The sequence below is a fragment of the Sitophilus oryzae genome, unplaced genomic scaffold (assembly GCF_002938485.1).
Source record: "Sitophilus oryzae breed Bouriz unplaced genomic scaffold, Soryzae_2.0 scaffold_119_pilon_pilon, whole genome shotgun sequence".
Classification (NCBI taxonomy): Eukaryota; Metazoa; Arthropoda; class Insecta; order Coleoptera; family Curculionidae; genus Sitophilus; species Sitophilus oryzae.
The window spans coordinates 917,493-931,042 of record NW_022145837.1 but is presented as its reverse complement, the minus strand read 5'-3'; the positions used below and the strand labels follow the sequence as shown (position 1 = coordinate 931,042).

The following is a 13,550-nucleotide window of genomic DNA, read 5'->3' as shown; positions in this document are numbered from 1 at the left end:
GGATTCTATTCCAGAGGATGATGGAAATAATACTACGCACATATTTTTTTTGATGCCGGGTGATAAGGACGGTTTTAGCACTAATGGTTTAATTAGAAATCGTTATAGGGATGGCATTTTTGTAGAAAATATCGATATGGGGCTGATATCATCATCATATCCAGCTTTGTTCTATAGTTAACTAGTTGCTTTGAATAAAAAGATTGTTTTATTTTACATTGTCAATAATCACTTTTTCAACACAAACAATCACAATCTTTGACAAGTAGTAAATAAAAGCAAAAATGCAAGAAAAAATATATTATTAATTAATTTTAAGTGAATTTCATAAATGATCGGTTTACTACAAGTATGTACCGGGTGTCCCACTAAGAATAGCTCTCGGCTGTATCTCAGAAAGTATTAGCCGTAGGGTTTACGGAAAAAAATATTTATAACTAAAGAGGCTATGAGAAATTGTTGGAAATTATTTTCACGTTTGTAAAACGGCCGCTAGCTGGCGCAACTGCTATGGAAAATAAGAAAATAGATTTTTTACAGAATTTTGCCTAGATATTGGGTACTATAAACAATAGCTTCATAATGTTCAGTAAATTTTGGATTTTTTTGTTAGAACCATTTTTCCCTCTCTGCTAAAATAAAGTGGTGGGGGAAGGTTAGATCTATCTTTATTTAAATGTTATTAACTCCGAACTGGATGATCAGAATCCAACAAACCAGGCCTCGTTTAAAAGAGCGTTTCTTACTCTATATTATACCATAAAAATAATAATAATAAGGTTTTGAACGTAGACGCTAGGGGGTGCTTTCTGACAATTTAACAAACATAGCGCGTTTTTTCAAAAAAATTAAATGCGATAGTATGTGTTATTTTAGCTGATAGTAAAGAGTAGTAAAAGCTTAAAAAGTCAGCAAAAACCGCAATGTGTCAAAATTTTAATCCCCACCCTAGAGTCCTCTTTCCGTCGACCATGCATGAATATATGGATAGCATTGTACTCCTTACTTATTTTTTTATTCAGAGATTAGTTGACTGAATAATAAAGACAAAACATCGATAATTTGATTCAAATCAATCAATATTTTAAAATTATCGATATACCGTTCCCATCCCTAACCCTGATAAGAATATAAATGCGATTGATCCTGTATCAGCCGTCGACTTATTGGAATATGTACGATTACCTTGGAAAAAATCAAATTACATATAGATTGATTAATAATATAAGAGATTAGATAGCACTTATTAGCGTAAGCTTTATTTATATTTTTTCGCGATCGACGTATCAATAATTGAACGAAATTACATGGTTTTGAGAAAACCACATAAGTTACCATAATATTTGTTTACCTCGCCCTAAAATATTCACAGTTTTCTAAAAATACTCTAACTAATTTAATTTTAATATCGGACTATTTAGTATACAGGGTGTTATTATTATTTTAACCGACAAACATCTATAATGGTGGAGAAATTCTTACTTACTTACTGCCATTGCTCGCTGGCGAGTATTTGATACAGTCCACAAGCACACCGTAAAGAAGAGATTTCGGTAGGCGGTTTTCTTGCATCCTGCATACGTGACCAGCCCATCTTAGTGCTATTATGAATTCATAATAACACGCAAATTTTAAAACAATAAACAAGCAAAAAAAGGTACCTAAATACGTTTATTTATTGTAAACATTAATTAAAATATCAGTACAATTGATCAAATTAATTCCAGACGATGACAGGTGAGTTGAATTTTTAGAAAGTAAATTTATTTCCTGAGTGCTTGAACTTGTTGAAGACCCATCATTGTCAGAAATGTTACCCAAAATATTACATGACACTTTTTTCTTATTTTCTTTGGAATTTTCTATATAGCTCTCTGCCGCTGTGTTAGAGCGCCAACCACCATGTCTTTTAACAGTTAATAAATCCACTCCTGAATCTGCAAGCAACGACGCAGACGATATACGGAAACAATATCCAGTGTATTGTTGTGGATTTGGAAGACTTAGGAACAATGCTATTTTACACGGCCATTTTACCTAAAGTATTAATGCCAACAACGGGTTGCTTAATACATTTTCCATTTCTGTACCCCACAAAAAATCGAGTATGCTCTGTGTTGCTTGGCCGCATAGCTATATATCTTCGAACCATTTCCACCATATTTATTCCTTCAACATTCCCTTTCGTTATAAAAAAAATCTCGTGATATCTTTGTTTTCGTAAATGGAATAATGACATGAATGCATTGTCCTGCATCTTTAACATTTTGCAGCTGCAGATTTGTCAACTCGATACGCCGGCAGGCTCCCGCAAGTCCCACTATCAATGAAACTTTTGTCAGGAAATAAGTTTTATCATCAGCTTCCAACAAAAAACGAGCTATGTCTTCTTTTCTTAAAATTCTCGATTTTTTTGACCGAAATCATTCCGATTTTCTTTTTAGAAATGCAATTAAATGGACGTACTTTAACTAATATCTGTATTTTTCTTCACTGATATAACTGAACGTAGCATGGAATAATATACCCAAAGTGATGAAGCCTTCCTATGTTTTGAAAGATGTTCAAAATATGCCAGGAGAACCTTTTCGTTACTACTATTTTTGATTCCTTTCCCTTTACACCAATCTTCAAGTTTTACATAGGCTTGCTCATACGTTTGTCTTGATTTTTCGGGAAGTAGGGAATCGACAACGTTTTGCGCAATGCCTTCAATATCCGAAGGGACACGTTCAGAATCAGAATCACCCATATTAATATTATTTTTTGCTTTTTGCTAAAACTGAACGTTTAAAACAAAATTGAACATCAATAATTCGAGTTGTCAAAGTCAAAATGGAAACAATCAACAAGCACGGTTACCACGGCGTCGACTAATATGGGCACCTGAAAATTTTGAATTTTAATTTTTATAAGGATATCTCTGATATTTTAAATTAAATCAAAATCTCTTTGGATCGTCTTTCGTGTCGCGTCGTAGATTAAATTTTGAATGATACACGTTCGATACGAACTTTTTAAAATGATGTTCGTATCGAACTTGTATCATTAATAACTATAACAGTTGTCTAAGGTGTCTCTTTTGCAACTTGTTTAATGCGTTCGTGTGCCGGTGGTACGGTACCCAGGATTCGGTTCCATATAACATGGTAGTAACTCTGTAGTACACTATTTATTACACCTTGTATATATTTATTGCATATCTAAACAAAATATAAACAAATTATATTAATATACAAAAAAAACTAATTACCTTCAAATAATTGACTTTTTATCTCAGCTTCTTGAAATTTTAAAATCAAATATATGTATTTCTTCAATTACTGGAAAAAAGATAAACAATTTCATAGAACAATCCTTGCTACTGTTGTAAAAATAAGATTTTTTTCTGAAAAAAAAACGAAATTAAATACTTATTGACATATTATTATGTATGTATGTAGGTTTTCTAATATACCTAGAACCCTTGACGTTAAGTGGGTTTATCATAAGCATAAAAATTGCGTAGGTACTTAATCTCATTACCCTGATAAATACTCTCTAATTACCCTGATAAAAAATCGTTTTTTTTATTGTCTGGCAATAAAAAAATCTGGTGTTAATATTATCGTCTAATATATTCTTTTCTTCTGTTCTAACATAAATGAACAAAAAAGAATTTTCCTTTAAAATACCTCTATCTATCCTGACAGTTTGTTGACAAAAGCCGCTGGAAATGTCAACAAATACCCCACTAAACATGCACATCGTTTATATGACCAATTAGCTTAAAATACACGTTTTTAAAATATGGTTTTTATTAAAAATGAAAGACAGTAGGTTTGAAAACAAACCAAACCGAGTTATTTATAAATTTCATAGCTAATGGATGTGTGTAAAAAACTGGGTGGAGTTAAAAACTCGATAGTAGGCATCATGGGGAAACCACAGAAATCGATATTTTGGCTTAAAATTACGTTATTCCATCTTTCTGTCATGTTCTTTATCTGGAAACGATTGCAAATTGATCATTTAACTATTTTGGGGGCTTCTTTCTGACCTGCTAGTATCACCGATGCTATTGTGACAGTCCATCAAGTGATAGAAGTAGGGTTTCCGGAACCGGAACTGTTTTTCGGAACCGGGAATTTCGGTACCGCGCCTCTTAGGAACCGGGATTTCCCGCTTTTTTCGGTACTTTCGGTACTGACCAAAGACATTATAAAGATAGACCGAACATCTCATTCATAAATACTCGTTGGTAGTGTATCAAACATTCCAATGTGTCAAACAAAGACAGAAGAGACAGAGAAGTCTAAAATTTCCGACCCCGGCAACTAGGCGCATTTGGATTGTTCTAATGGCCAGTGGCGTATCGTTTTTTGGAACGAATTTAATTAGTAAAGTAAAAGCAAAGTAATTAGTAAAATTTTTACTCCATATTAATATACTACATTAACACTTTTTCGTTAGATGAGTTTTGTTATAAGGTCTAATATAACAATATAATTAATATCCCACATATACTTATGTTGAAACGTTAGTAGGTAGTTTTCGAAAATCGCTCCAACGTCGATATTCAATTTAAACTTTCAGTTACTTCTATATAAACTTTCAGTTACTTTTGAATATTTACAGGGTGACTCAGGCTTCCGAAACAGTTCTATATTAGGTTTGTGGTTGGTGACTTTTCTTTCAATTTTTTTTTAGAATATGGAGGCAATGGTAAAGCACATTTTAGACATTTTTGTAATCATAGGTGGCCGGAACATTTTTTCAAACTAAAGTTGTCGATTTGCCATTAAATTTCCATTCCAGAAATACCTAGGGTTGCCACCTGTCCTTTTTTGAAAAGGACAGTCCTTTTTTGAAATAACTTGTCCTTTTGACTTTTTTTGACTTAAAAAGTCATTTTTATTTACGTATTTTCCCTGAGAGAAAAAGAGAACTTAAAACTTCCCGTTTAATCTCTGAGAAAATTACCTACAGCAAACAGAAATATTCTTTTCGTCCAAATTTCATTAGAGGTGTTATAAAACTTATAAATAAATTTTTCTTGTTTAGAATAGGCAACATTATTTAGAACTTCCCGTTTAATCTCAAATGATAGTTTAAAGAAAGACACTGTCCTACCATATTGAAAATTCGCAGATTCAAAAGTATGCTGAACAAAAACAAAAACTACTGAAAACCACTGAAAAGTTCACTTCGGACTTGATTCCGACTTCAAACACACCGTAAGCTAAACGTAGTACGCTATAACGGATCCAGGGCCGTCGCTAGGGGTGGTGGGACGGACGGCTCATTTCATTGGAAGACTAGCAGCGACGTTGCCAATAGTTCTAGACGTTTCAGCACATTAAACAGTAAACACGTCCTTTAATAGTAACGCATATATCCTCTGATTAATAACATATTATTACGCATGCTTCTTTAAAAATAAACTATTAATTTAATTAAGAAATTGAGATCTATTGATATCCGGTGAAGGTTTTAAAGTCACCTTTTCTGCAAATCAAACTAAGTAGATAGGCGCAAATTTGAGATGTGGCAATGTCGCCTTCTCTATTTCAGTTGGTTTTTACAGTACGTAGTCAACCTCCGATTGTTTGATCGGGTTAAAATGCACAATGTTATATCTGTTCTTACTAAATCTATGGTACTGACTGATTTTTGTTCAGTGGTGGTGCAGTTCATCAATCAGAAAGCAAGGGATGGGTTTTCAAAGTAAAATGGATAAAAAAATTTAATGAAAATAATATCAAATTATTAAGTAATCACTCATGAAAAAATTAACATGAACACAAATAAAGAAAAAAGTATAGGTAACTTAAATTTCAACATCAAACAACATAAACCAACTGATCTGAATTTACTGGTACTTTCGGTCTCCTCAATGGACACCTCTAAGCTAAACAAGCTAAGATGTTAAAATCTAAATTATTATAACAAAAAAACTAAAAACTTATCTGAAATACGTGAAATAATAATTAGTATCTTTTTTAACCTCGAAAAAGCACACGAAAAAAGTGCAAAATAATACATTTCCTTTAAAAGTCTTCCTTTTTGAATGTAAAGCAAGCAAAAACCTGCCATAAAAGCACGAGTGAGGGGATATTATTCAACCCTCCAGGTCTCCGAGCACCCTTTAACTCAATTTATGTCCTCTCTGTCGTCGCAGATATAAAAAAATGGCGCTGTTCGAATTTTTGCTGAAGTTCAGCTGTAATTTTAATTTATACACTTTTTTTCTTCCTTTTTTTTCAGTTGGAGTCCATTAGACTTCCACGTTACATTGTTTATTCATGTGCATCTAGCACTGAATAAAAATACTAAGCAAGAACTGGAATACTACTTTAGTTAAAGTTACCCAGAGATATTCAAAACTGTAAAAAGATGTAAACAAAAAAGTTCTATGGGTATTTCGTCACTGTAAGAAAATCTACAAAATAAAACGCCAAAGAACAAAGAAAAAACTATTTAAATTCAACTATTCGAGAACACTTTAGTTTTTTACAACAGATATACGTCTACAAAAACCGTTGACGTTCTGTTAAAATGACATTATATCAAGTTAAACTTCAAAATTAACAATTACTTAATAAGGTAAAACCAAAAAGTTGCAAACTTTCTGTTTGATTATTTTTAATTTGTTTTTAATTTTTACATATGTTCTGTTTATTTGTGTTATGTTCTTTAAAATCAAAGAAGCGATTGCCATACATTACTAACATCTACAGATGCATGAGCAATACATTTATTTTCATTAGATTGTATTAAAAAAGCCTCTTTTAGTTTTCTTTTCACCCCCGCTTAGAGGGTTGAAGATTTTGCAATCATTTTTGGGGCAAAGGTTGCCCCCCTCAAAAACAAAATTGACGTGTTTTTGAATTTTCTGAAAAAAAATTACCCTGGCCGTAATGCCTTGCGGAACGTTTTCGATGGGCCACCCTGTATGTTAGGAGTTTTTTGAAGAGATGAATCCTCTACAGAGGTATATACATTTTTTACTTATTATTTAACTTTGATTTTTAAAACATGAGTCACATTCCTATAAATGTATTAACAAAATGATTTATGCAAATGTGTGATATAAATAGAAATTAAAAAATCCATCTATTTTCCATTCAATACAAATACAGTTGCTTTCAATCTACTGCAAATTGTTGCAACATCTACAGGCTCATTAATTAATCATATATAAAGCATGTTTTTACATAAAATTGTATTTATTGTTGTCCAAATTTACCAGCATTTTGTACCAGAAATAAATGATTACCTTTTCAGTGCATATTGAGCAGTATGTAGTGTATATTTGTGTTTATTTTACAAAAATTTAAATACCTATTATGTTTAGTGTTACATATTTTATTTTATAAAAATCTGAAGATGACATAATTTAAATTTTCTAAGGACTAACTTTTTGTTTGTAAGTATAGTTCTTTTTGTACTTTTTCTATATACAGGGCGAGTCTTAAATAAGACAAAAAGTTAAAAATAACTTTTTTTATAAATTTTTAGTTATAATACACACACCGGAAAAATCTAGGGATATCATTTTATTAAAGTTAAAAATAAATGTTTTGAATAAACAACCACATATTTGTAGGCCGATTCTTTCTACTTCGATTGAAACGAAGTAATCACACTAGTTATTTCTAAATTTGGGATATTTGCAGAAGTGTTTGTGCATTTTTTGTCAAATGTATAAAAAGCACCTAGCATCAATTGTTCGTATTTAACCTGTACTGGCTATGTTTTTATGATAACTGGCCAGAATTCATTCAAATAACTCTGTTTAGTATTAAACGACATTATGGAGCGTAGACATCTTAACAGAGACGAAATGCTAAGGGCCATGGGTATGCTCGAGAAGCTGGTATGCGCCAAATCGACGTAGCTAGAGCATTAAATACAACGCAAAGTGTAATATCGCGATTAAGTGTACGTTACCGTGAAAGTGATGATGTTGCTGAAAGGCACACAGGGCGACATCGCATTACTACCCCTCAGCAAGATTATTTTTTACAATTAAATGCTCGACGCCGACCGACTCTTACAGCACCAGAGCTTAGTTTAATTCTCCAGGAAACACATAATGTAACCGTTAGTCCTAACACTGTTCGCAATAGATTAAGAGAGCTCAACTTAAGAAGCAGACGCCCCTGGAGAGCTCAACCCTTAACGAGAGGAAATCGAGAGGTACGATATTTGTGGGCTCAAGATCATGTTCAATGGTCGAATGAACAATGGGCCAATGTTCTCTTCACGGATGAGTCACGCATGAGAAACTTCATTCTTATGCATAACAATGCACGGCCTTATACAGCCAAAGTGGTAAGTGAGTTTATCAATGCTCATCAATTAAACATCTTAACTGGCCGGCACAATCTCCTGACCTCAACCCCATCGAGCACGTATGGGACGCGGTCCAAAGATGAATTTTGAGAATGGACATGCCTCGTGAAACTCGTAGGGATCTGGTTCGGGCCGTGAATGCAGCGTGGCAGGCTGTATCTCAAGAAGAGATCGACAACCTGATCAGGAGCATGGAGAGACGATGTAAGGCTGTAATGAACAGTAGAGGAGGCCATCCCTTTATTAAGTAAAAATGGTTTTATCTTTTTTTTTTAATTCACAGTTTAGAATTTAAAAAAAATGTGTGTATTTTTTTGAGTTCAATAAAAATCAAGGTAAATTTGAAAAAATCGGTAAATTTTGCGTATTGTAAACTATTTGTTTATTTTAATTTAATTATATCAGAAATGCAAATAATAAAATTACTGACGATGGCTGGATAAAATTGTAATAGCCCTAGACTTTTTCGGTGTGTGTAGTTATTTTTTAACCTATCCTCGCTGTTAAAGTACTATTTTTTCTACTATTTCTGATAGATATTAGGCAATTTTAACAGTTGCTATTGAAAAAAAAGTTTTTTTTTTCACATTCTATGTTTTTGATGGGGTTCTCTTTTAACTGCTGCATTGTAAAGTGCGATTTATCGTAAAATAAGTTAGATCAAAAGTTAGCTTTTAGTCTGTCTCTGACATCATTGCAAAAAGTAAAAGCTGATAACCTCAGCTAGAGCTGGATAGGATAGAGGTAAACGTCAGGTGTAGTAGTTGTTTGAACTTTCAGGAATTCCTTGATTAACTCGGAGTTGTAGCAGAGAGGAACAACGTTTTTAAATTACCTCGCAGCTAGTTCCTCTGTTTGATCCCTTTGTTTTAGATTTTATTTCCGTGTATACTCCGCCATAAATTATACTCTTTATTTGAATTTTTTTTTTTTTGTTTAGGTTATTCTATCCAGTCCTTGAAGTGATTCATTATTATTTTTGATTTCTTACATGGTGTTTTAATAAAAAAAAATGTGCCATATCTCGTCGGGAGATCCACCGCGTTCAAATAAAATTTATTTTTTATATCAGCATGCTCTAATTTTACTTTGTTTCGTAGCTACAGGGGGTTAAAGTGAAGTAACTTTTTTTCGATTTATTATGGTTAGATAGTTAGCGGTAAAATCTGCCTCTTTGCGGACGATACTAGCACAGATTATGCAGATTATAAACTTTGTTTTTTCTTTATTGTTTTTCGTGGTTCCAATTTTCGGAATCGGGCACTAGTTAGGTTACTAGTTCGCGCACATAGCACGCCCACTTATGGCCTGTAAAATTGTGCACAGCGCCTGACCGGCACACTTATTAGAGAGATATCGGAAAACCGAATAGCGTCATGCAGTATTTACGCGTACCTTATCATGGTTACGATATGCGCGACTCAATTTTTAACGCAACACCCGCTAATAACGTTACCGCCTAATGTAATTTGCGGATCAATTACATCAAGCGCTATTTCTAAATATCGTTTAAAAATTGCTTAAATGGGCATGTGCGGGTATTTGACAACCGGAGCCGGCCGGCGAGATCTTTTATTTTAGGTTATGTTTGAATTGTTTTGAATTATTACTGTAGTTTTATTAGGTAATTTGATATTTAAGTAGCTGGGATTAGTTTTAATTAAATAAATATGGCTCAAAATATGGATTCTACCTCTTCCAATATTAAAGAACCTATAAAGAGGCTTAGGTTTACAGCAGATGACGACTTAGCCCTTCTAAGAGAATTTGTTGCTGTTGCCCTAAACCCACTGGCAGATGTTGAACAATAAAGCACTGGAAATAAGCACTTTAGCCCTTTAGTTTTAAAATACCTAGTAGACAAAACAATTTCAAAGTTTTAAATTCAAAGTTAGGTTAAGTTTAAAAAGCGGACGCGACGCGAACAGAAATCTTTCCGATCCGATAACTATAAATGAAGAGAGTTATTACCATCTCACGTAAAGGAAATAACACCTGGCCTTATGAACGTCCATGCACGCTATTCGGTTTAGCGATATCTCTCTATTACGCTGTTTATTGTTATTTTACGCGAGTTTATTTTTGCGCACAGGAAATTTTACTCGTTTGCACATCGTCATAAAAAACAATTTTTTATGACGAAACATTATGACGAAACATGTTTTGTAGAACAACCGCTAGGGGGCGCAACTGCAACAAAAAATATGAAAATGGAGTTTCTACACAATTTTGCCTAGATAAGGTGTACTATAAGTAATAGCTTCATAATCTTCAGTAAATTTTGAATATTTTTTGTTAGAGCCATTTTCCCCTATCTACCAAAATAAAGTGGTGGGGGAAGGTTAGATCCGTATTTATTTAAATATTAATAACTCTGGACTGGATGATCGGAATCTAACAAGCGAGGGCTCGTTTAAAAGAGCGTTTCTTACTCTATGTTGTACCGTATAAACAATAATAATAAGCTTTTGAACGTAGACGCTAGGGGGCGTTGTCTTAGAATTCAACAAACATTGCGCGATTTTTCAAAAAAATTAAATGCAATAGTATATGTAATTTTAGCTGATAGTAAAGAGTAGTAAAAGCTTAAAAAGTCAGCGAAAAGCGCATCATGATATTTTCTTTCAAACCGAAGATATTAGCAAAATTATAATAAATACCAAAAAATAAGCCCTTAATTACCTTATTTTTACAACACGGTATCAGTAGCTCTCTTAATTATGCCCATTCTAACAAAAAAATAAGATAGAAACAGTTAGTTTATTTTAAAATCGACGAAATACCAGAATACCATAATACCAGAGGTATTAATATCTAATAATTAAGATATTAATAACAGTGAACAAGAAACGATGATTCAGTGAAGTCATGGTAGGCTTTGGAAAAAAGTTGCTTTTGACGTAATAGTATAAACGTCAAATTGTTATTAGATCAACATTTTGATAGTCTTCTCAGCGTTTTTTATCTTTTAATTGTTTTTTCAAAATGCCTTTATTATTTGAAATAGTTATTATATATTAGAAGTTGTTGGTTGGTAGATAGGGGAAAATGGCTCTAACAAAAAATATTCAAAATTTACTGAATATTATGGAGCTATTACTTATAGTACACCTTATCTAGGCAAAATTGTGTAAAAATTCCATTTTCATATTTTTTGTTGCAGTTGTGCCCACTAGCGGTTGTTCTACAAGCTTGAAAATAATTTCCAGCAATTTCTCATGGCCTCTTTAGTTGTAAATTGTATGATTGTATGTAGGTTGTTTGAATTGTATGATTTGTATTGTAGGTATATTTTTTATTATTTGTATATTTTTTGTACTTTTGTTTGTTTTGTAAATGCTTTGTCGATGAAGCTATTTTGGCTTTTTGCACAATAAAGCGTTATTTATTATTTATTTATTATGAAATAAAAAATTAATCAAATAAAATGTCAAATTTCAATGAATACGATGCTAGTGAAATTAATGTTAAAAAACTATTATTAACCTCATTTATCGTAATACATGAGCGATAAAAAGCTTTATTACATATTTTACTTTTAATTATCATTAGTTTTATTTGATAACTTTATTTTTATTCAAAATTCCCAAGTATTTTTGTACATTTGAATTCCGAAAAAGAACATACACCAAACAGGATTATTAAATTTTAGTCAGAATAAAGGGCCAAAAGTGACCCAAAAATACCAACAAAACGCCAATAGAGGCTTTAAAAAAACGCGTCTCACTGATACGTATTCAAATCGCGTATTTTGTTCCTCTTTTTTTTCTATTTTCTTTTATTTTTCCGCTGTATTTACATTCAGGAGAGCGAAGTTCATTTGTTTTGGCTTTCTTTTGTTCAGGTTGCTTTGAAACTTTTGTTTGTTTGTGCCGAAATTATTGCGAATATTAAGATTGACTTATTTTAAGCTACAGGGTGACCCAGTAATCCGAAAAGGTCTAAGCTTAGGGCTTGGAAAAAATTCAGTATTTGAGACAATTTTACAGAAAGTTCTCTAGCTTACAGGGGTTAGTTATTTCTTAGCTTCAATCGATCCCATGACAATCCGGAGATTGTTCTTACTTAAATCAAGAAACATACAGGGTGTCCCAGAAATAAGTACATATATTTTAACTGTAAGAAAATTTGGAATTTTTGAGGAAAAATTGTGTTTTTTTAGTTTTTTTAGTTAAAAAAACATTATTTCTTGATAATATGGTAATATAGGTGTAGATTAAATTTACAAGAAATTAAACCCAGAAAAGATCCAGTGGTTATCAAAATTTAAGCAAAAAATAATTTTTTTTTTGGAAATGTTCAAAGCAAAATAACTCGGTTATTTTGGACTTCGACTACACACACCGGAAAAGTCTAAGGATATTACAATTTTATCCAGCCATCGTCAGTAATTTTATTATTTGCATTTCTGATATAATAAAATTAAAATAAACAAATAGTTTACAGGACGTATTGGAAATAAAAATGCGAAATTTACCGAATTTTTCAAATTTACTTTGATTTTTATTAAACTCAAAAAAATACACACATTTTGTTTTATTCTAAACTGTGAATTAAAAAAAAAGATAAAACCAATTTTACTTAACAAAGGGTATAGCCTTTTCTACTGTTCATTACAGCCCTACATCGTCTCTCCATGCTCCTGATCAGGTTGTCGATCTCTTCTTGAGGTACAGCCTGCCACGCTGCATTCACGGCCCGAACCAGATCCCTACGAGTTTCACGAGGCATACTCATTCTCAAAATTCTTCTTTGGACCGCGTCCCATACGTGCTCGATGGGGTTGAGGTCAGGAGATTGTGCCGGCCAGTGTAAGATGTTTAATTGATGAGCATTGATAAACTCACTTATCACTCTGGCTGTATGAGGCCGTGCATTGTCATGCATGAGAATGAAGTTTCTCCCAAAATCATTGGCATACGGTAACACGACAGGCTAAGAATTAAATCACGATATGTGATTCCTGTTAGAAACCTTTCAAGAAAAACGAGATCGGGTTTTCGGCCTAACTGGACTCCTCCCCAGACCATAACTGTTCCATGTTGATAAGGGTGCACTTCCTGAACATGATCCAACCGAATAAGATTTCCCGGTTCTCTCCATACCCTAAGCCTTCTCGAATCCGGATGAATTCCAAAGCGTGACTCATCCGTGAAGAGAACATTGGCCCATTGTTCATTCGACCACTGAACATGATCTTGAGCCCACAAATA

The 13,550-nt window shown here is 32.9% G+C and overlaps 1 protein-coding gene across 5 annotated transcripts in view; it reads left to right on the top strand.

Annotated features, from left to right (window-relative positions):
* Positions 1-13,550, top strand: part of LOC115891832 (octopamine receptor 1-like) — a 126,661-nt gene that overhangs the window by 72,070 nt on the left and 41,041 nt on the right. The window lies entirely within an intron of this gene.